Here is a 25054-nt window from a genome sequence, read left to right on the forward strand (position 1 = left end):
TGAGAGTTGACATATATAAATAACTGAACATAAGAGCCAGTGAATGTGAGAGTGGCTGTATGAATCATTGTGAACTTGTATCAAGGATTGTATAAGAGAGTAAATATGTGTTAGTATATGTTTGAATAAGTAAGGTGTGTATAACTGTATATTTGAGGAAATGGAGGTGGGATTGATTCTTTGCATGATTGACTAGGTGTGTGGGTAACTCCATGGATGTGTGACAGTCTGTGAGTGCCTGTTTACACTGAGTGTATCTAAGGTTATATTAGAGTCTGAAGATGTATTATCACATAAATTATATCATCAGTGATGTAATCAGTAATGTCAAATGAGATGTCAGTGATGTCATCAGTGATGTCATTTGAGATGTCATCAGTGATGTCATCAGTGATGTCATTTGAGATGTCATCAGTGATGTCATCAGTGATGTCACTGACCATGTCATGAATGATGTAATATGTGACATCATTAGCAGTGGATTGCGGGTCCGCGATATATAGTTAGTGCATCTAACTATATATGGAATTTCAATGGTTTTGTGCGAGTAAAATAAGGTTTTTTAAATGCTAATCCCTAACTATATATGGTCTATAACCTATGGTTTTTTCAGTGAATTTTCAAGGTTTTGTAAATGCAAATTCCTAACTATATATGGTCTATAACCTATGGTTTTTTCAGTGAATTTCATTGGTTTTTTAAAAGCTAATATCTATAGCTGTAAAATATATTCTTTATTAAGTGACGTATCACGTAGCCCGTGAGACGCCTCAGGATGCATCGCATAACCGTGACGTATCGTCTCTGCAGCGCAAACCAAACCCAAAACGTAAGCGCGCCAGAACACGCTTAAAGATATATATATATTTTTTTAACCTTAATTAGACAAAATCCACACGTGCACATATCATAAACGTTCAAAAAACACAATATGTCGGACTCCCGTTACGCTGCCGGTTAGCTGCCCGGTTAACGTACCAGGAAGCACCTTTACCGCGAAAAATCGCAATTTTCTTTTCACCCCCCAGGGAACTTTAATAGCCCCCTCATCAATCCTAGGGGTTCAGGAGGGGTTTGCCTTACTCCTTTCATTCATTTACACCTTCTTTTTTTTTCCACCTCTTGTCTCTCGATCCCACAGAGAGACAAGATGGCGGCCGCTACAGACTGTTTACAATGATAACAGCCAATCAGCTTCTCCTCAGACTCCCGTTACACTGCCGGTTAGCTGCCCGGTTAGCTGCCCGGTTCGCGTACCAAGATGCGTCTCTACGGCGTAAAAAACTGAATTTTTTTTTTTTTTTTTTGGGCCCAGCGTGGCTCTATAATATCCCCTCATCAATCCTAGGGGGTCAGAAGGGGTCTACCTTGCCCCTTTCCTTCATTTCCCCCTTTGTTTTGGCCTCCTCTTGTCTCTAGATCCTACCGAGAGACAAGATGGCGGCCGCTCCAGACTGTTTACAATGTTGACAGCCAATCAGCTACTCGTCAGACTCCCGTTACACTGCCAGTTAGCTTCCCGGTTAGCTGCCCGGTTCGCGTACCAAGACGCGTCTCTACAGCGAAAAAATCGGAATTTTTTTTTTTTTTTTTTTTTTGGGCCCAGCGTGACTCTATAATATCCCCTCATCAATCCTAGGGGATCAGAAGGGGTCTACCTTGCCCCCTTTCCTTCATTTCCCCCTTTGTTTTGGCCTCCTCTTGTCTCTCGATCCTACCGAGAGACAAGATGGCGGCCGCGCCGGACTGTTTAGAATGTTGACAGACACCGGAGAGCCAATCAGCTTCGCTTCGCAAAGTTTCGATACGCGAAAAGTAAGCGGACCGGAGCGCAGCCCGGAGCGCTGTTACAGATATATATCTTGTTTTAAACGTTAATTTCTCAAAATTCACTGAAGCACATATATTGAGACCTAGCAAAGGCACATCGGGCTAACAGTCCCTACAATTTTGCCAAGTTTCGTGGAAATCCATTCAGCCGTTCGGGCTAAAAGTGAGTCCAACCGCCCTATGGAAATTAACATGGGAAAAACGCGTTTTGGGACCCCCCTTTTTTCTCGGCCCCCCCTTGACGAACCCCCCCCAAATTTCCAGGAGCTGCTCAGAAACAAAATGTGCCATTTTCCTGAAAATTTCAGCCAATTCCGTCCACAAACGCCAAAGTTATTAGACATAGAATTTTCAGAAATCCCATAGGGAAAAAATCCTAACTATATATACCTATATATTCACTGAAAAAACCATAGGTTATAAACCATATATAGTTAGGGATTAGCATTTACAAAACCTTATTTTACTCGCATAAAACCATTGAAATTCCATATATAGTTAGATGCGCTAACTATATATATCTATATATACTATATATCACGCACCCGCAATCCACTGCTGATGATGTCACATATTACATCATTCATGACATGGTCAGTGACATCACTGATGACATCACTGAAATCCCTAACTATATATGGTTTATAACCTATGGTTTTTTCAGTGAATTTTCAAGGTTTTGTAAATGCAAATTCCTAACTATATATGGTCTATAACCTATGGTTTTTTCTGTGAATTTCATTGGTTTTTTAAAAGCTAACATTTGTAGCTGTAAAATGTATTCTTCTTTAAATCCAAAAATATATTTTAGATGTCTATTGATAATTTTTTTTTTTATATTTTTTCTCTCCGCTTCCGGTAAGCGAACCGGGAAGCTTTCCGTTAGCTCATCTTGATGCCACGATCTAGTACGCGAACCGGTAAACGTTTCGTTAGCGCAACTGTGACGCGTCGCGGAAGCGCGACGTATCACGTTGTCGCGTAATGCGTCTTATGACGTGCCGCGTTAGCGCTCCCGGAAGTGCTCCGGACCGCGAACCGGAAGCTATCCGAGGCGCGGCGCGCTCCACGTAACGTGAGCGGAACAGGTCATGTGACTTGTTTATTAAAGTTTTCATTGGTTCATTTCACTTTCGGTTTCCTAATGATGTAAAACTAGGTCATGTGACCTAAAAATAACACTTTTCATTGGTTTAGAACTATTTCTTTTCCCAAATGATGAAAGCCCCCACCTTTTTTCTCACTCTGACTTTCAACTTTGTGAAAGGAAGACCTGATTTTTTTCTGTGATGGCTTCAACAGTAGCTTCAGCTTCTGCACCCCCACCACCACCACCCCCATCTCCTAATAGGAAGAGAGGACCCCCTCCACAATTTATTGGAAACATAGAGGAGGAAGAGGAAGAAGAAGACGGAGAGGAAGAAGAGGGACCACAATTTGTCGAAGAGTTACCCCGGGTATCTCATCGGAAAGAAAGCTTTATATGGCAATTTTTTAGCATTCCTTCTGACGAAAAAAAAGTCAATGCACGATATGCTAAGTGCCTTATCTGCAAAAAAAAATTATCCCGAGGAACAAACAAAAAGTACAGCTTTGGAAATCACACAATGCACCGTCATATGCAGAGGTGGCATCCAATGAACTACAGTCGTGGAGAGATGCGTGACCTGCAACAAAACCCCCCAACTTCGGTGCCTTCAACATCTTCTGATCTGTCTCTGTCAGTGGCCGAGGCGAATGAAACAGTGCCCAACATACAGAAAAATTTTGTGCATCTAAAGCTCACATGCTTGTATTGTGGAACACTAATTTCATGCGCTAACATGAGCGTGAAATCTGGCTTTCGAAAAACACCAATGTTCCAAACGCAAGAATTTTTAAATTTTTTTTTTGCTCCTGTTGAGCCATTTTCAATACCTCTTTCTGTTCATTCCCTTTAAAAAAACAACAAAAAAAACAAAAAAGTGTTCAAAAAATCCAAAAAAATGAAATAATGTTCAAAAAAGTAAAAAAAAAAAAAGTAAAAAAAAAAAAAAAAAAAAGTTCTTTTCAGAACTACCTCCCCTTTTTACAAAAATTGCTAGAAAGTGTAACACTCTGGCAAGCTGGTTCTTTTTAGTTCGCTTTCCGGTTAGCTCTCCGGTACGCGAACCGGGAGCTAACCCCAAATTTTTTTTTTTTTTAAAAAAGGAGTAATTACAAGAGAACATGGCTAAGAACTGCTCACAAATGAGGCCTATTTTGAAACATGATGCTTCTTTTGCATTGCTTATGTCTCACAATAGTGATGCAATAACAGCGCAAAAGACATGTAAAACCATCATAAAATTGTGTCAAACATTTTAAATGATTGTTATAGGATGCAAATAAGATGTGTGCTTTCAAGAGCTTTCTTTGAGGTGAGGCCTATTTCTTTTTTTTAAAAAAAAACAGTACCCAGAAGTACAGCACTGTAAGCATTAAAATTGACACTTACAGAAGACTCAGCTTCTCCATATCTACCTCACATTTCTAAATGTATATCATAAGTACAAAAAGCATAACATTAATTATACATGTTAAATTGTTTATTTTTGCTGTTCTCAGAATGTATCAAATTTCACTTAAATCAGTGACTTGAAGGTATTCATCATGTAACAGCGGGGAAAAAAAAACACAATCAAAATGACTGTGTTTAAAAAACCCATACAAGCTAAGAAATCTGATTTCAAAACTCCTTAAAATTAACTTACTTTCAATAAAGTCGAAGGATCTCCTATGTACAGCGTCCACTCTGTTGTGCTATAAATATTTTCAGCCCGCCACTTTCTGAAAGAAAACCTCCATCGATACGAAAAATATGTTACATAGAAAAAAAGACTTCTCTCATTCTATCACATGTTTCCACTAGGCCAAATCATGTTGCCGCGATTCGCAAGTCTTGTTATTCTTCCAATCAAATCCCGACATTTTCTATTTTTGCAACTTTCAAAAAGAAAACATTTGAGATTATTTTCACAATCCTGGACTACTAATAACTTACTCTTCTTTGTCACTCATGTTCTCCTTTTCCTATGACACTGATACTGCTTACTATGAAGCAGACTTACTTGCAGCAAGTTTATATAGTTGGATTTTTAATCTAGACAGCATTGCAGACTTACATTCCCTCTACTTAAAATTTTGGTTTTAAAAACACCAGGTAAGAATTTTTAAGGTCAAACGGCAATTTTTTTTTGAAAGTTACAGCGGAATCATTACAGAATGACCAGCCGTTTCCAGACTTTAAGTAAGCTGTATAATGTCCTGATGTTGTTGATGGACCATTGTGATAGATAATTGCTACAGTTACAAAAGTCCTCCCTGATATTGACAGCTGAGAAGCCACAAATTTTTTTATTAAAGTTGACAATTTTGATCCATCAGGCCTACATCGTTGGATCATTAAAATGACATACTGGCCATATCTACGTATAAATAATGTTGACATCATATCACATTTACATTGGCTACACTCCATGTTGTGATCCGCTGCATTTACTAGCTTATTAAAGGACACTGATTTACTGTCTGGCAAAGTTAAATATATAAATCTTTCTGAGTCTACACTAGTAGTACTTGATACCAAACAGTTCTCGCAGTCATGCTGCCATTGATAAGAAAGCCCAAACAGGTGATCTACATCTACACCCTTATCTTGCAATACATCAAGCATATACATTAAAAACTCCTGACAATCTTGCTGATTATTTTCAGAGAAGTCTGTTTGACCTGAACATTCATCTAACAGATAACGAACTTCAGACACACTTTCTACTTTTGTTCGATCACTGCTACATTTCTCGAAAACAGAATTCAACAAACAGCATAAAATTTGTTCTGAATTCAACAGAATCTGTTCTCTTAAACTCTGTAGTGAAAAGAGAACATTAACCACTACATTTGCATAGCAGTTGACACCAGAACTGTTTTCAAATTGAAAACCGACAACATCTTCAACAGAATCCACTTTCTTTCTGGTAACAATTTTCGGTTCATTGACTTTTAGTCTTTTTGCAACAACCTCCCTACTATTACTGATATTTCTACGTTTCCGGCCTACCACACGTTTCTCAAACAAAGGATATTGAGGCAAATGTGGGGCATACTCTCTTCTTAACCTATTGTATTCCTTAACACAATCTAGATCCGCACAAATGTTTGTGACATCACAGTCAATCAAGTACAATCCCGATAAAGTTCTAACTCGTGACAATGCCACATATGCCATACCCTCCTTGAACACAGAACTGCCAATATTCACCAATGCACAGTCTACACTTAAACCTTGCGATTTATGGATTGTCACCGCATATGCCAAGCAAACAGGAAACTGTTTACGGCGAACATATAAGTCTTTAACAAGCAAAAACCTAGCAGAACAACGACCAATTTGCTGTACTTCCTCAATGCCATCAAATTTAATTCTTTAAAATTCTATTCCATCTCTATTTCTGTATTTCTCAAAATCAACAACATTACCCATTGATCCATTTACCAGACCTCTTTCTACATGTAAATTCCTTCTCAAAATGATTCGGCAATTTAAACACACATTCAAAGTCTTTTCAAAACCCGCTGTTTTGGATATAGTCTTCTCTAATGAATCCAATTTTGATTTCAAATTGTCTGATAAAATAATTGTTGATCCCATATGCTCTAATTTGTCGATAGCTTCAAGTTTCACAATCTCTTGCTTTTCTAAATTCAACATTTTGTTGTTGAAAATGGCACATTCTGCAAGAGTTGGCATCAAACATATCCGGATTTCTTCTCAGTAATTTTCTGAAAAATATTCTCAGGCACAATCTCTTGTTTGGGATATAAATTTGTCAGTAATCGTGCATTTAAAGCTTCTTTCCCATGCTCGGTCACTTTTCCAATTCTAATATCTTGTAGAATATTCTTGTAATCTTCATCCTTTGCCTGACGCATATTTTCATGCAGTTCAGCATAATTGAAGTTTAACCATATATTGACGTTGCCAATGCTCCCTAGGCACTTCCTGGTATCTTCATGCGTGAGTATTTTGAACACAGGTTGACCTTTTACTGGTGTCAGCTGCAGAAGATCTCCGAAAACAATGATGTGTTTGCCACCAAATAACACATCATATTCAGTTTTAAGTACTTCTTGCATTCTCAAATGTACAAAGGCAAGCATGACATTGGAAACCATGCTTACTTCGTCAATGATAAGTAGTTTCATTTTCCTCAAGACTCTTGAAACTTCACAGCAAGCATCCCCAGATAACTTGTTGTATTGTAATTTGTTGTCATGCTCCACCGGCAGCATCAGTAGACGATGCAAAGTAATACATTTAATGTTATGTGCTGCCAGTCCAGTAGGAGCGGTGACAACACAAGACAACGATGACTCAGTCCTTTCCTGCAAATAACAAGAAATTGCTTTAATGAGGAAACTTTTGCCAGTTCCCGTTTCTCCACTCACGTACAGTCGGACAGGCTTCAACAATGTACATGAGTACTCGTTCTTCTCATGACTTAATCCGTGCTCAATTTCCTTGGTAACTTCATCATATATTTTCCTCTGCTCAACGTTGAGTTGTTTTTCCAAGTCTTCTAAGTTAACTGAATCCTCCTGAGCATGTGCCATGGCTCTTTCTACTTCATTCATAGCAGTGGCAGCTTCATTTTCGATAATAGGTCCTCCAAGTGGATCTTGACTCAATGAAACAGAACTCTGACTGTCCTGAGAACTGTCTCTGGCAATCTCGGCTGCAATCGTTGCTTCCTGCTCAATTTCCAAAGTAAGCATTTCTTGATATTTAGGAAAAGCAGGACATTCTATGGACTCCTTGGCTGCAATGAAAGAGTCTTCGTAACAGAGGAAATCTCCAAGCAGTTCCTCTTCTGCACGCCAAGGCTTGAAAAGTTGCAAAAGTGCTAAATAGAAAAACTCCTTTTTTTCTGGAGATTCGCCACTCAATTTTCGATGGTTTACTAATTGGCATTTTCTTTGCTTGACCAGACATCCCTCACTTCCAATTACAGCATACACTCCTTTCTCAATATCTTCTTTGATGTTCCTCTTGAATATATAATTTTGTAGAACCTCATATAGACAAACATTCTCAAGGTGACTGCTTCGATTTGGATAATATGTATCCAACATGTTGGTCTTCAAAATGTCGGTACTGTTTGGCTCCTTTTCTGCCAAATACTCAATTTCCCGGACAGGTTTTAGAACTCGATTTCGTGTTGCAGCAAGACCAAGACTTGCCCAAACGATACTCCTGGATTTGGCATAGAGACTTGCTGAAGACAAGCGGTCAGAACATTCGTAAGCTCCGATTTCTCGATGCGACAACATCTTCAGACTGAAACTGTACAACTTCTTGCTGAGGCTCTTTTCATGGGAAATGTCCTCCCACATATCCTTCAGTTCTGTCTTTTCTTTTTTGGTGATGTAAGATGTATATACCGAGCCACAGCCATACAGTTGTCAGCCACAAACTGTATATCCATGTTAGCATTCCACATGGACAAAATCACAGGGTTGTAGTCATTGATGTACTTGGACTCTTCGTTCCTTTTCAAATTGTATGTATTCTTGGGTGATTTCCTCGTCACATTATGTCGCAGCGAGGACATCAAACTGTTCACTCTTCCTTTAGAAATCACCGGTCGTGGAAAGTTGAAACGACATTTGGTGTAGAACTTGTCCTTGTTTCTGAATTTACGACGACAGTACTTTCCACAACGATGGCTTTGGAAACGTAGAACTTGTTCTCTTAGGCTTTTCTTCTCCGTTGCGTTTGGAACAGCACACGTAGAATACTGTTCTATGAAACTCATCACTAAGTCATCCGGATCTGTTCCAAATTTAGGTGCATCCTTGATCCACAACAACATATGTATATGAGGGGCACCTCTTGCTTGGTACTCCTTTCTCCAGAAGAAATCCAACACCTCTCCAAGAGGTGGATTCTTTTTATTTGTGATGAAAGACATCATAGCTTCAAATCTATGATTGAAGTACCTGCATACATTCACTGGATCCAAAGAACACAGTTCTCCAGGTGTCTTGAATTCAATGTTTTCAATATTTCCATTTGCCTCTCGTAGAAATTCAAGTAAGTCTTCCCAGCCATACTCGGCACAGCTCAGAGTGAGGAACCATGTCGGAGTTCCTAAGTTCCTCAACATACATTTTAAATCACCATGACGACGGTACCAGTACTCATTAGTACCACGCTGACACGCCATGAGATTAATTAAGTGAGAATCCAAAATACTGTCTTGGACATTGACTTTATGCATAAAGTCACTTGCCGAGATGTTTCGCATCTGTATACCACTTTTTAAGATGTGGTTCACTGCATATGACAGTCCAGACAGATCGCTTTCAAACAGGAGATGAAACAAATAGGGAATGCATTGACGAAACCTAGCATCTTCTGCATACAATCGTAAAGTCCGGTATTCAGACGCAGGAATTTGACGAGGTCGCTCATCATATCTTCCTCCTTGACCTGTGGGAAATAGCTGTGGGAAACACCGAGCTTCCAAACTTTCCTCCCAAACACTAATGGGACTCCCTTTGGCTTGTTTCATTTGAAACAACTCAATAGCATTCCCCATGACTTCCTTGGAATGCAAAGGATGAACACTATAATGTTCATATATTTCTTCACTATTAGACACCTCTACTTTCTCAATTTGGCCAGCACACAAAACGCTATCCTCTTCATCACTTACTTCCTCTTCTGCAACATATACATTCTTATAGTACTTATTATTTTTTTTCAAATACAATGTTGCCTTTTTGACTTTCCTAACATCCACTAAATCTTGCCATATTTTCTTATTCTTTGTTGGAACCCCATTAACCAAGATAACCAGAGGTTCCTCTTCCACTTTTTCTACTCCAATTGTGTTAATGTTTTTGTTCAAATCTAGAGGCAAATAAACAACTCTTCCCTTTAATCCTCTCTGTAAATCTGCTGGAGGCAACTTCCCTGTTTTGGGCTCCATTCTTACAATAGCCTGAAAGGGATGGATACTTTGAATCAAAATAGATTCATAAGTATTTAAATCCTTCAATTCTGAAGATATCTCAACCAATTCCAGATTATTATGAACTGCCCTAGCAGGCATCTGGTTTTGATTTAATTTATTACAACAATAAGTACACACACGTTGATCCACTCCCAAATCAAAACAATTTTCTACCATCAAGTATGTGGCAAAATCCTTCCATTCACTATTATTTTCCCTTTCAGTTTTTGCATATAAATCCACTAACTTAGTCTGATTCTTATAATAAGTGCGTCGACAACATACACAAGTGAAATTAGGCCTCTCACTTGATTTCATCTGAAACGTGGCAATTTCCTTCTGAAAATTATCTGTACTAGAAACCTGTATATTATCTTCAACATAACCCTCTACTTCTGGGTCAATTTGAACATTCTCATCTCTACTACCAAAGTAACAAAAGTCAATTTCTTCACAAATATTCTTCACATCTATTTCAGAACCATGCAAAAGAGCAGCACATAATTGTTTAAGCATAATTGCTGGACTCTTAGCATAATACAACATTCTCACTAATTTTCTCACTTTATTATGATGCACTGCTAGCATCCTGAAATGATGAAAAACACTCTGGCATACTCTCCTGGAAAGACAAGCCAGTGAATGACCACGCAAACCTGTCATTTGTCTCACTCTGCAAGGATCTAAATCTTGCAACAACTTCATTTTCTGCTTCAAACTTTTCTTATTAAATGTCCGTATAAAATCACAAAGCAAATTGATGGAAACCTGTCGCACACTGCAAATAGAACTACACTTCCAAATGTACACAGGACCCTTAGGACGTCTTCCTAAAACCTCATCACTTAGCGCCTCTTCTGTCTCTGTTGTCACAAGTTGTTCTTTTTCAACTGGACAACCATCCTTCACTTCATAAGCTCGACCACTGGTGTCAACTGCAAACACCAAATCATTATCCTGAAAATAACTCTCCTCATTAAAAAATGCCTCACAACTAGAACTATGCATCCATTCTCCGGAAAAAACTTCACAAAAGTTAGTACGATTTACTACTCTCTTCCATCTACTTTTAGTTTTGAAATCAGAAATTACCTTGCTTAGTTTCCTAATTCTATTGATTACCAAAATAAACAACTTTCGCTTAATTTCAAAAGCATGATCAATAATTTTCTCTGCATTTTTCTTCTTCTTATAAAATGCCGCTTTCTGTTGGCCTTTTTTTTAAATATTTTTCAATAAATTAACTATTATCCTATTACGGAACATTCGATGTCGAATGTCCCTAAACTGTTGTTTCCTTCTACTATCATGCACAGAGTTATCTCTTCCTCTACCAGTAACATTTTTGATGGGTCTCTCCTTTCCATTTAAATTGCTTTTCTTTTTGAGGACTGAAACATTTTTTGGAGAAATACTTTTTTTATGACAAATATTTCTTAAGAATGATTTCGTGCTCTTACCCGGACCTTTCTTGGTGTTTTGACAAGTATTTGGGGAAGAGGACTGCTGCAATAAAACATCATCCTGCTGTCTTTGACGTTTTCTCGCCTTTCTAGTTCTATTTTTGGTAGGCATTTTCCAAACTATGAAAGAATCTGCAGTTGAATCTGTGGAAAAATGTATTAAAAAATGTTATTAACCACTATTACCAAACAGTAAATGAATAACAGTCATCTAAAACTTAATGCCCTACTAATTATTAACAGTCAGCGATATTCATGCATTTTCCAGCAAATGCTCTTAGCCATGTTATCCACCTTCCATTGGATAACATGGCTAAGAACTGCTCCCAAATGCAAAAAAAAACGGCCGCAATGCATGAATATCGCTGAACAGTCAGCGATATTCATGCATTTTCCAGCAAATGCTCTTAGCCATGTTATCCACTTCCCATTAAATAACATGGCTATGAACTGCTCAGGGCCCCATGAGGAACCCTATCCATTTTAAAAGGAAAACATAACATCAAAGACACTCAAATGCCTTATAAATATGGCCCAAAACAACCTATGAAGCTCTAACAGTACATATCTAGAAATGTAATTGATTTCAAAATTCGTTTTTAAACACAGCATATAAATCAATTGTATACCTGCATTCATGAAGAAATGACTGAAAATGTCCTTGAGACACATGAAAGTGTTTTCTGGAATGCCCTAACACCATTTTTGGGACACTATTAACATGGCTAGGTAACTCCCATAATCAAAATCTAAATTTGCCCAGCGCAATTGGGAGCGTATTTACAAGACACTTGCCCCATGAAGAACACTTTCCATTTAAAAAGGTAAACCACAATGCAAGAATATCGCTGAAAAGTCAGCGATATTCATGCATTTTCCAGCAAATGCTCTTAGCCATGTTATCCACCTTCCATTGGATAACATGGCTAAGAACTGCTTGCAAATGCAAAAAAAAACGGCCGCAATGCATGAATATCGCTGAACAGTCAGCGATATTCAAGCATTTTCCAGCAAATGCTCTTAGCCATGTTATCCACCTTCCATTGGATAACATGGCTAAGAACTGCTCGCAAATGCAAAAAAAAACGGCCGCAATGCATGAATATCGCTGAACAGTCAGCGATATTCATGCATTTTCCAGCAAATGCTCTTAGCCATGTTATCCACTTCCCATTAAATAACATGGCTATGAACTGCTCAGGGCCCCATGAGGAACCCTATCCATTTTAAAAGGAAAACATAACATCAAAGACACTCAAATGCCTTATAAATATGGCCCAAAACAACCTATGAAGCTCTAACAGTACATATCCAGAAATGTAATTGATTTCAAAATTCGTTTTTAAACACAGCATATAAATTAATTGTATACCTGCATTCATGAAGAAATGACTGAAAATGTCCTTCAGACACATGAAAGTGTTTTCTGGAATGCCCTAGCACCATTTTTGGGACACTATTAACATGGCTAGGTAACTCCCATAATCAAAATCTAAATTTGCCAAGCGCAAGTGGGAGCGTATTTACAAGACACTTGCCCCATGAAGAACACTTTCCATTTAAAAAGGTAAACCACAATGCAAGAATATCGCTGAAAAGTCAGCGATATTCATGCATTTTCCAGCAAATGCTCTTAGCCATGTTATCCACCTTCCATTGGATAACATGGCTAAGAACTGCTTGCAAATGCAAAAAAAAACGGCCGCAATGCATGAATATCGCTGAACAGTCAGCGATATTCAAGCATTTTCCAGCAAATGCTCTTAGCCATGTTATCCACCTTCCATTGGATAACATGGCTAAGAACTGCTCGCAAATGCAAAAAAAAACGGCCGCAATGCATGAATATCGCTGAACAGTCAGCGATATTCATGCATTTTCCAGCAAATGCTCTTAGCCATGTTATCCACTTCCCATTAAATAACATGGCTATGAACTGCTCAGGGCCCCATGAGGAACCCTATCCATTTTAAAAGGAAAACATAACATCAAAGACACTCAAATGCCTTATAAATATGGCCCAAAACAACCTATGAAGCTCTAACAGTACATATCCAGAAATGTAATTGATTTCAAAATTCGTTTTTAAACACAGCATATAAATTAATTGTATACCTGCATTCATGAAGAAATGACTGAAAATGTCCTTCAGACACATGAAAGTGTTTTCTGGAATGCCCTAGCACCATTTTTGGGACACTATTAACATGGCTAGGTAACTCCCATAATCAAAATCTAAATTTGCCAAGCGCAAGTGGGAGCGTATTTACAAGACACTTGCCCCATGAAGAACACTTTCCATTTAAAAAGGTAAACATAACATCAAAGACACTAAAATGCATTCTAAATATGACCCCAAACAACCTATGAAGCTCTAACAGTACATATCCAGAAATGTAATTGATTTCAAAATTCGTTTTTAAACACAGCATATAAATCAATTGTATACCTGTTTTCAAGAGGAAAGGACTGAAAATGTCCTAGAGACACAGGAAAGCGTTTTCTTGAATGCCCTACCACCATTGTTTGGACATTATTAACATGGCTATGTAACTCCCATAATCAAAATCTAAATTTGCAAAGCACAAGTGGCAGCGTATTTACAAGAAATTTGCACCATGAAGAACGTAAAATAGCATAATAGACACTCAAATGCCTTATAAATATGACCCAAAATAACCTATGAAGCTCTAGCAGTACATATCCAGAAATGTAATTGATTTCTAAATTCGTTTTTAAAAACTACATATCTGTTTCAGCTTACATAACAGACCATGGAATGGGCTCCATGTACCACAATAACTTGTGTTACTGCATGCCAGAATGCTACACCGAATATGCAATTACAATTTCTCAAAGTAACAAAATCTATTTCTATATCACTACAGACAAAGCCACAGTTTAAAAACACAGCTTTCTTCATCATTTTCTCCTTAATTCATACTATTCTCTCTCTAAAATAAATAAATCTTTTCTCACCTTAGCAAATACTTTTTAAGTTTTGAAAACAGTCTCAGAAATACACCAAATTGTCTTCAGCAGAAGAAAAACGATGCACTACAGAGGCTGCAGCTATTGAAAGCACAGAAAAACAGATATTCATTTCACATATCTCTCATATTAGCCAATCATAACTCTTCCCTCACTTTTTTCAAATCAAAACCCTTCCCCCCTCTGCCCTCTCTGCCTTTTTTCCATAGCAACCACCTCCTGGAAGACCTCTCATGTTTGCAAATTCACACAACAATGTTTCAATTGAACTCTGAACTCTCAGTGCACCTGCGTATCCAGTGCAATCTTTCATTAAATGTTTCTTCCTTGACCATTCAAATTACATCTTTCAAAGAACACATCCATGCACCCTAACTTTCTGTTTTCAGAAATGGAAATGCACCAATCACTGCTAATGATTCATTAGCATTGGAAATCCACAGTTTTTTTTCTTTACAAACTCCTACTGTTTCAACTGCCCTTTCATTACCACACTTCATCTGACTGCAGAACCACCTTCTCCCACCATGTTTAAGGTCTGGATTGTTGGACATAGTTACATCCACTGGGCTCAAAGGTATGCTGAGAACAGAAATTTACACAACCTCAATTTACAGGATGTGGAAATTAAGTGGTTGGGCCAAAGAGGATTAAAATGTCACCAATTGATACCATTGGTGAAAACCTTTATGCATTTGCCAAAACCTGACCTGTTAATAGTGCACTGTGGAGGTAATGATTTGGGCACTTTGACAGGGGTAGGTCTGGAAATGCTTTTAAAGGACACCTTGGAGCAATTAATGGCACTTTTTCCTCAAACTGCTTTGGTATATTCCAATATATGCCAAAGACAGAAATGGAGGTGGTCCAACCAATTTTCTCCACAAATTGAGAAAGCGAGGAAGCATGTAAACAAATCTGTTTCAGCTTTCATGAGAGACCATGGAATGGGCTCTCTGTAAAACAATAACTTGCGTTACTACATGCAAGATATCTACAGAGGAGATGGAGTTCACTTCTCAGATGAAGGCAACAGAATTTTCATTCTGAATTTAAGACTGTGCTTTGGTACCTACTTATAAGTACCTAAATGTACCATAAACCCAAAAGCTCTTCTCAGAGCTACCCTTCATCTGATCACACACTTTTATTATTTTTTTTCTAACTTTTTTCTGTAATTTTCAACAAACTACGCTCAAAGAGCGCTATCCGGTACGCGAACTGGAAGCTAACCGCGCAAATTTTTAAAAAAAAATGTTTTTTCTTCGCACATATAGTCCTCCTCAGCCACCCTCAGAAAACGTAGGGGGGCAAACTACTTGTACCATGCCCCCTTCTACCCATTCAGAACATTATTTACCCTCCATTTTATACCTTGATTCGACCGAAATACAAAATGGTGGACTCCCGTTACGCTCCTAGTTCGCGGACCGGACCGCTTTCCGGGAAGCGGTCTAAAAAAAATGTGGGAAAGTGATTCACAGAAAAACGACTAGAGACACTCTCACCAAATATAAATTAGCTCATACTACATAACAATCCCTTTCATTTTCACAAATTTGATTGAAATTTAATTTAGCCATTTAGCCTGTAGACCTCTCCAAGTACCGTGAGGTAAAATACTTCACAAAACACATCTGAAGTGTTGGAATTGACAACCAATGAAAATGTTACTTTCATTTTCTACTTTTATTACCTGACATTTGATTGGTTATATACTTGAATATATATAAAGGAAGAGAAGGAAACACAGCCATTTTGACTGCTACTTCTTGTTGTACATTACAATTGAATTATCACTAAACTCTTCAACTTGTTTGTAAAGGTAAGTTGTTATTTTTAAAACTGAAGTATATTGTACACTATAACTTAATATAGTAGACTTTTTCTGCTAGATATACACTATCCCTCTGTACTAGTAATGTATTTAGATAGACTTCTCTGTTATAGTTATGAATGGAGTTGACTTGTCTTGGTTAAATCACATACACTTTTTTATAGTCCTATTTCCACTCTGATACTATACACTGCCAAAAGATAAATTCACTGATAAAAAATGACTATCTAAAATTAATCCCAACAGTGCCCAATCTCTACTAATATATATTGTTTTAATCCAAATTTCAGGCAAAATGGAAGGCGAAAACCAAGTTTCTTTTGAAATGGACCTGCAAGAGAGCAGCCAGGAATTGATTGAACAAATTGACATGGAATTTATGGATGAAAGCTAGGATAATGAACTGCTGCAATGTGTCCAAGCAGTAGATGCCCTCCTTGCAAATGAGGACATTTTACAACCTCACAGCTTGCAAACAATATTTCAAGAAAATAATGACATTTCAGACACTGAAATGTTAGAAAGTTTAATAAATTATGAAAAACAATAAAAATTAAAAAAAATTAAAAAAAAGAAAACAAACAAAAAAAAAAAACAACAAACAAAACAACAAACAATTAACATTTAGTCTTTGAAAAGTATATCATTCTATTATCCTTAAAGTACGCTGCCTAGAACGCTTTCCGGTTCGCGTACTAGGCGCTCATCGCGAAAAAAAAAAAAGAAAATTTTTTTTTTAACCCTGCTGGGCCCTTTTAAAACCTCCACATAAAACCTAGGGGGTCAGGGAGGATCTACTATGCCCCCTTATGGAAATTTCCCCCTTTGTTTTGGCCTCCTCTTATCTCTCGATCCTACAGAGAGACAAGATGGCGGCCACACCGGACTGTTTAGAATGTTGACAGACACCGAAGAGCCAATCAGCTTTCCGTGCGCAAAGTTCCGTTACGCGAAAAGTACGCGAACCAGATCGCTGCCCGGAGCGCTGTTACAGATATATATCTTGATTTAAACGTTAATTTCTCAAAATCCACTGGAGCACATATATTGAGACCTAGCAAAGGCACATCAGCCTAACAGTCCCTACAATTTTGCCAAGTTTCGTGCAAATCCATTCAGCCGTTCGAGCTAAAAGTGAGTCCAAACGCCCTATGGAAAACTCAATGTTAAAAACGCGTTTTGGGACCCCCCTTTTTTCTCAACCCCCCCTTGACGACCCCCCCCAAATTTCCTGGAGCTGCTCAGAAACAAAATGTGCCATTTTCCTGAAAATTTCAGCCAATTCCGTTCACAAACGCCAAAGTTATTAGGCATAGAATTTTCAGAAATCCCATAGGGAAAAAATCCTAACTATATATACCTACTGGCGACCGCCAGTAGGTAATATATATATATATTTATATATATATATATATGTATATATATATATATTCACTGAAGAAACCATAGGTTATAGACTATATATAGTTAGGAATTAGCCTTTAAAAAACCTTGGAAATTCACTGAAAAAACCATAGGTTTTAGGCCTTATATAGTTAGGAATTAACATAAAAAACCATTGAAATTCCTCCTATATAGTTAGCTGGACATTTTATTGATATAAAACCAATGAAATTCAACATATAGTTAGTTGCACTAACTATGTATTTCGCGCATTCCCAATCCCATGCTGATGATGTCACATATTACATCATTCATGACATGGTCAGTGACATCACTGATGACATCACTGATGACACCCAGGGGGCCAGGGAAATGGATTCACCGTTTCCAAATGCGGAGCGTCATGTCAGGATTTATGATGGACACGATGACTGGGGCCCAAGTCGGGCCTTATCCACGGCAGAAAATAAGCGCGCCGAATTAAAGGAAGGCATTACAGGCACTACAACTCCCAGACTTCCATTACCGTGAATTAAGGGCGGGACATTAATTAAGGAGTTGTTGCCTACCAGCAGCACGATCTTCTTCCAACTGCCTCTGATGAAGGGAATACCCAGAAATGCGTCAGGCATACGAGAAGCTGCTCACAGCACCAGTCTTGTGCCCATCAGTACCTGTGATTGAGGCTGGTAACCTACATGCCGTTCGTGTGCAGCTCACGTTGGGACACCACGAGTTGTAAATCTAAATGCAGCAACCCCCCGCAGAGTCTTGCACCACCCCATGACACCCAGGGGGCCACGGAAATGGATTCACCGTTTCCAAATGCGGAGCGTCATGTCAGGATTTATGATGGACACGATGACTGGGGCCCATGTCGGGCCTTATCCACGGCAGAAAATAAGCGCACCGAATTAAAGGAAGGCATTACAGGCAATACAACTCCCAGACTTCCATTACCGTGAATTAAGGGCGGGACATTAATTAAGGAGTTGTTGCCTACCAGCAGCGCGATCTTCTTCCAACTGCCTCTGATGAAGGGAATACCCAGAAACGCGTCAGGCATAGGAGAAGCTGCTCACAGCACCAGTCTTGTGCCCATCAGTACCTGTGATTGAGGCTGGTAACTTACATGCCGTTCGTGTGCAGCTCACGTTGGGACACCACGAGTTGTAAATCTAAATGCGGCAACCCAGCCGCAGAGTCTTGCACCACCCCATGACACCCAGGGGGCCACGGAAATGGATTCACCGTTTCCAATTGCGGAGGGTCATGTCAGGATTTATGATGGACACGATGACTGGGGCCCAAGTCGGGCCTTATCCACGGCAGAAAATAAGCGCGCCGAATTAAAGGAAGGCATTACAGGCACTACAACTCCCAGACTTCCATTACCGTGAATTAAGGGCGGGACATTAATTAAGGAGTTGTTGCCTACCAGCAGCGCGATCTTCTTCCAACTGCCTCTGATGAAGGGAATACCCAGAAACGCGTCAGGAATACGAGAAGCTGCTCACAGCACCAGTCTTGTGCCCATCAGTACCTGTGATTGAGGCTGGTAACCTACATGCCGTTCATGTGCAGCTCACGTTGGGACACCACGAGTTGTAAATCTAAATGCGGCAACCCAGCCGCAGAGTCTTGCACCACCCCATGACACCCAGGGGGCCACGGAAATGGATTCACCATTTCCAAATGCGGAGCGTCATGTCAGGATTTATGATGGACACGATGACTGGGGCCCAAGTCGGGCCTTATCCACGACAGAAAATAAGCTCGCCGAATTAAAGGAAGGCATTACAGGCACTACAACTCCCAGACTTCCATTACCGTGAATTAAGGGCGGGACATTAATTAAGGAGTTGTTGCCTACCATCAGCGCGATCTTCTTCCAACTGCCTCTGATGAAGGGAATACCCAGAAATGCGTCAGGCATACGAGAAGCTGCTCACAGCACCAGTCTTGTGCCCATCAGTACCTGTGATTGAGGCTGGTAACCTACATGCCGTTCATGTGCAGCTCACGTTGGGACACCACGAGTTGTAAATATAAATGCGGCAACCCAGCCGCAGAGTCTTGCACCACCCCATGACACCCAGGGGGCCACAGAAATGGATTCACCGTTTCCAAATGCGGAGAGTCATGTCAGGATTTATGATGGACACGATGACTGGGGCCCAAGTCGGGCCTTATCCACGGCAGAAAATAAGCTCGCCGAATTAAAGGAAGGCATTACAGGCACTACAACTCCCAGACTTCCATTACCGTGAATTTAGGGCGGGACATTAATTAAGGAGTTGTTGCCTACCAGCAGCGCGATCTTCTTCCAACTGCCTCTGATGAAGGGAATACCCAGAACGCGTCAGGCATACGAGAAGCTGCTCACAGCACCAGTCTTTTGCCCATCAGTACCTGTGATTGAGGCTGGTAACCTACATGCCGTTCGTGTGCAGCTCACATTGGGACACCACAAGTTGTAAATATATATATATATATATATATATACATGTACATGTGTATATATGTTTATGTGTATTTGTGTGTGTGTGTTTATATATATATATATATATATATATATATATATATATATATATATATATATATATATATATATATATATATACATCAAAATCTTTCCAGATACAGGACCGCACTCCGCTGCCGATTAGTTTACAAAACTCCTTTTATTTCAAAACATGCAGCTTCAGAGCCCCGTGTTCTGTCCGCAGGCCTTACGCGTTTCAGAGCTCTTCTGCTCCTCATCAGAGGCCGATGTCAGCAGGCAATTTTTTCTAAAGGCAACTCTCCTCCCTCTTAAATGCTTAATTAATCACGTGGCGAACATCACACAATATGACATAGCATAGTAATACATTAGTAAAATATTAAAAAAATGCAAAACAACAACCTAGTGTAAAACACTAACAGCAGTACATCTAAATGTGCAAAAAGAAACACAAAACAATACCATAACTAACATTTAAACCTCCCTCCTTAATCCACCCACCTTGAAAATTCTTGCAAAATCCTTAAAAATGAACTTACTGTTCTGACAAAGGGGTGACATTTATTATTCCCACTCCAAACTAGCCATTTTGGGAGAAGGTGTTGGACACTAAAGTGGTGACATTTACTATTCTCTCTCAAATCTAAACCAATTTGGAGAAGGTCTTAGACACTAAGGTGATGACATTTACTATTCCCACTCCAGTCAAAACCAATTTGAGGAAGGTGCTGCACACTAAGGGGCTGATTTCAATGTGATCGGAGCCATCCCGACTGCATCAAAATGTTCTATTCGGATTCCTTTCTGACTGACCAATCGTGTTGTGGTGGGTAGGAAAGGAATCCAAACACGCTATCTGAATGGCTTCCGACAGGTTCGGAGAGCGCATCTGCCATTTGGAAAGTGGCCAGTAATCCCTTGGGTGGAAATATGGCAGTTTCCCACAGCCTTTCTGCGCCGGCCTTTCCAACACAGAAAACCTGTGGGAATCTGTCTTTGGGGGGCCCCAGCATGGCCCCCATGGGTGCAAGGCCTCAGGATGGCAGCCTAGGAGGCACCTTTGACGCCCCCTGTTGATCCCTGCACCCGGTGGCAGACACCTTGAGGTGCCTGCCACAGAGTACAGGGATGAACTGCACCTCAGCTCAGACAGATTGCATGCTCCCATTGTAAAGAATAGGATGCGACCCAACAGTGTTAGGTCGCATCCTGAATACTAGCTTGGGACCAACCACAGGAGGAGGTTCGGTCCCAGTTTCCAAACGATATCCGACAGACTCAGGTCCAGCCGACTTCGTATTCGGGCCCAATAGGAGTGACATTTACTATTCTCAACCCAATCTCAACTAATTTGAGTTAGGTGTCAGACACTAAAGGGGTGACAATTACTATTCTCACTCCAATCTAATCATGATGGGGAAGGTGTTGAACACTAAAGGGTACATATTTACAATACCCACTTCAAAATACAAAATCTTACATAAGATATTGCACAATAGAAATATTACAAACACAATCAATACTCATTATTCTCATGTTTTGTATATACAATTTATTAAAATGTTATCTAAAAACACATTTATTTAAATTACTAACCTTTAAATACACAATCATAAAATTACAAATTTAATTAATAATAAAAATATTATATTATTCAAAATATTTACTACCATTCATAAAATTTACCCAATAACAAAATGATTCATAACAAAAATATATATTTTTAAATATTTTTAAAAATATAAACAAATTTAACTTAAAATCAAAATATTTAAAAAATGCTTACAATTTCATTGTATTAAAATATGAATATGACAAAATGAATTCAAAATCAAAATAATGTATTTGCTTATCTATAAATGATTACCCTGCAATTTATATTTTATACATATATTTTTAGAAACTCGCCTCTTCCTTACCCCGTAAAAACAACATTTCCAGCAACAACAAAATATTCAAAAATTAATTATATCCATTATTGCAACTAAAAATAGAACATTCAACAGTTTCATACATGAAATAATATCCTACTAAAACAAATAACAGAAAGTAATGAATACATACAGTCACACACATTACAATACATTGCATACTAATTAACACTTACAATTGATAATACATACTACAATATTTTCTACATCAATATATGTTGCAATGAAATTACAAACAACACAAAAAAGTATGTTTACCTTTAATATTCCTCTCCAAGATATTTTTGATGTACCAATATTCTTGACACAGGGAGGGCCTGACTAGGTAGTTCAGGATGAAATATTCCCATGAGGAACAGGGTCAAGACTGATTTTCATATGTCTGGGCCCAAACTGAGGCAGCACGGTGAGCAAAAGAATGTTTTATTAAACCCATATCTTTGTGACTGGGGGTGAATGTTTGCATTGTTCAGGATTCTGTCCAACAATTGTTCCTCTTGTTAATTGTATGCAGGGCATAATTTCACATTGGGGAAATGCATACATGCTGTACGATTGTACATGTATTTCATTCCAGATGTTTTCTCTCTAAGAGGAAACATTTGTCCATTGTATGAACCCCTTCTCATTCATTTCTACAATGTTTTGGGTTTGCTATCTTGGAAGAGAATCTCAAGGCTGGGAAAGAGCAGGAGAAGAGTTTTTGTGATTGTGTGTTGTTCGCAAATTCCTATGGCAAACAAGTCTTCTTCCAATCTCTTCCACGCACATGTGGTTCATTACATAGTAATAATACACAGTCATGGTGTACAATAAGTAAGTTGCAAATGCATTTCCAGTTGTTAGGTGGACCCCTACAGATGTAAATGGAGTCCTTTTCAGGCATATTAATCACAAAAGCCAGATATTTTCCTGACCCCTTGGTTTCAGGTTTCTAATATAAGGAAACAACAATCCAATCTCCACTCATGACATAAGATAACATTGGAATAAGTGAGAGTGTATAACGAAATTGTAAACCTACTAAACAATACTTTGCCTAAATCATTTACTGAGATTTCAATATATGTCAAATGGACCTAGAACATGTTTGCTTATTGTCATGTTGTAACATGTATATGAGCTGTAATCCAGTGTTTTGCAGTATAGTGCCTGGTAATGTCTGTGCAGGCAGTAGACCACTGTTTTGTTTTGGACTGCTGGTATGAGAAATGTAGATAGTCACTTTTTTGGAGGTGTCATTGTTCAAGAACGATGGTGGGATTTTGATTAAATTGGGAGGGTAGTTAGTTCCTAGGCAGATAGGTGTAATATTTCTTGGGATTTTGTACCAGGCACCCAAACCTCTCTGGACATCTTTCTTCTCAGTTTTTTCACCTTGTTAATGTCTGTTGATCAGTCTTTAGTATTGTTCTTTGGTGTAGCCAATATTCAGCTATTAAAGCCTGTTGCTCCCTCAAACTTCATGGAAATCTCTAAAATCCAATGTCATAGTTTAGCTGGATTTCTTTTGTGTCATGTTTATCGTATGTGTTTTGAGTATTGACTTACATCAGCTCATGGGCCTTAGTTTCTCTCTTTTTCCTATAATTTTAAGAATTAGGTTGAATATATCTTTCCACACTGTCTGCTTTGTTGAAACGGAGGTTCATCATCATTATAAATGTCCTGATACTACGCGACATCTATAATAACATAATATATGCATTGTATGTCAATATTAAATTATGTTCTATGTAGCACATTTACAGGAGGCAGTATCTGGAGATTTGGGGGCAGATTTACATTAAACTAATGCAGCGCTGTGCAGCAAGTCATTTTGCTACGCCACGCTGCGTTAGTTTGGAAGCACAGGGATGCAATATATTTACAACAATATGTTGTTTCTCTGTGTTTTCCCCTGCACTGGCATACAAACTGCTGCCATGCGCTGATGCAGGCACCCTTGCACCATGGTGCAAAGATGCATGCGTCATGGGGAGATTGTTTATTTACAGGAAGGGTTCACTTCCTGCACATAAACAATCAGAGATGGCATTTTACAACTTCTATGTGTGCTGCATTAGGACACATAAAACTTGCAAAATGTAATTATTTAAATGATTGTTTATGCACAGGAAGGGACACCTTCCTGTACATAAACAATCAGAGATGGTGTTTTACAACGTCTATGTGGCTTCATTAGCACACATCGAACTTGCAAAACGTAATTGTTTCAATGATTGTTTATGCGCAGGAAGGGGCACCTTCCTGTACATAAATAATCACCAGAGGTGATTTCCTCTTTCTATGTGTGCTGCAGATAAAAATGAGGAGCAATGAATATATTTCTCCTCGTTTCACCTCCCTAGGCCTCCCTTGGGGAGGAGTAGCATTCAGGTGCTTTTCCAGATTTACAATTTCTTGTAAATCTGATAATGTGTCAGGTTCCATGGGTGTTGCATGGGAACACCCATAGCAATACCCATGGAACACCCCTTTCACACAAAGAGCTGTGTGTAAAGGGGCCATATTTACAAGGACAGAAAAAGTCATGCGGGGTGGATTTTCCTGCCCTTGTAAATATGGGGAGCAAAATGTGCTACTGGTGCATCACAAAAAGTGATGCACCAGAGGAACAAGGGGATTGTAAATCTGCCCTTGATTATCAAGCCCCCAAGTCCTGTTTGTCGGTGCTGACCTGAGGTGAGTGTTGTTTTCAGATTCATTTTTCCTTTCTTATTTACTATGACCCTATATTCTAGATTGATCATGATATGGCCATTGTGCACTCAGTGCATAATAATGGTTAGTGCTTAGTGTCAGTCTGCAGGGCTTAAAAGTAGCACACAAACCAATTCAGACGGATGGGCCCCACACACCCTCGATGCAACACACATTTAATCTTTGCTTTGTCTTTCTCAGCTAGAGCTGAAACCTTAGAGTATCACTCACCCTTTAGATGGCCACTGCACTTTCTCATAATCCGCCACAACCTGTAAACTATACAAGATATGCTTCACCTGTAAACTGACTTATACCCTGAGTAACACCAGCTCCTCCACATCCTATTCTCATCAACATCATCTGTCTCC

The sequence above is a fragment of the Lissotriton vulgaris genome, chromosome 4_1, assembly GCF_964263255.1.
Source record: "Lissotriton vulgaris chromosome 4_1, aLisVul1.2, whole genome shotgun sequence".
Taxonomy (NCBI): Eukaryota; Metazoa; Chordata; class Amphibia; order Caudata; family Salamandridae; genus Lissotriton; species Lissotriton vulgaris.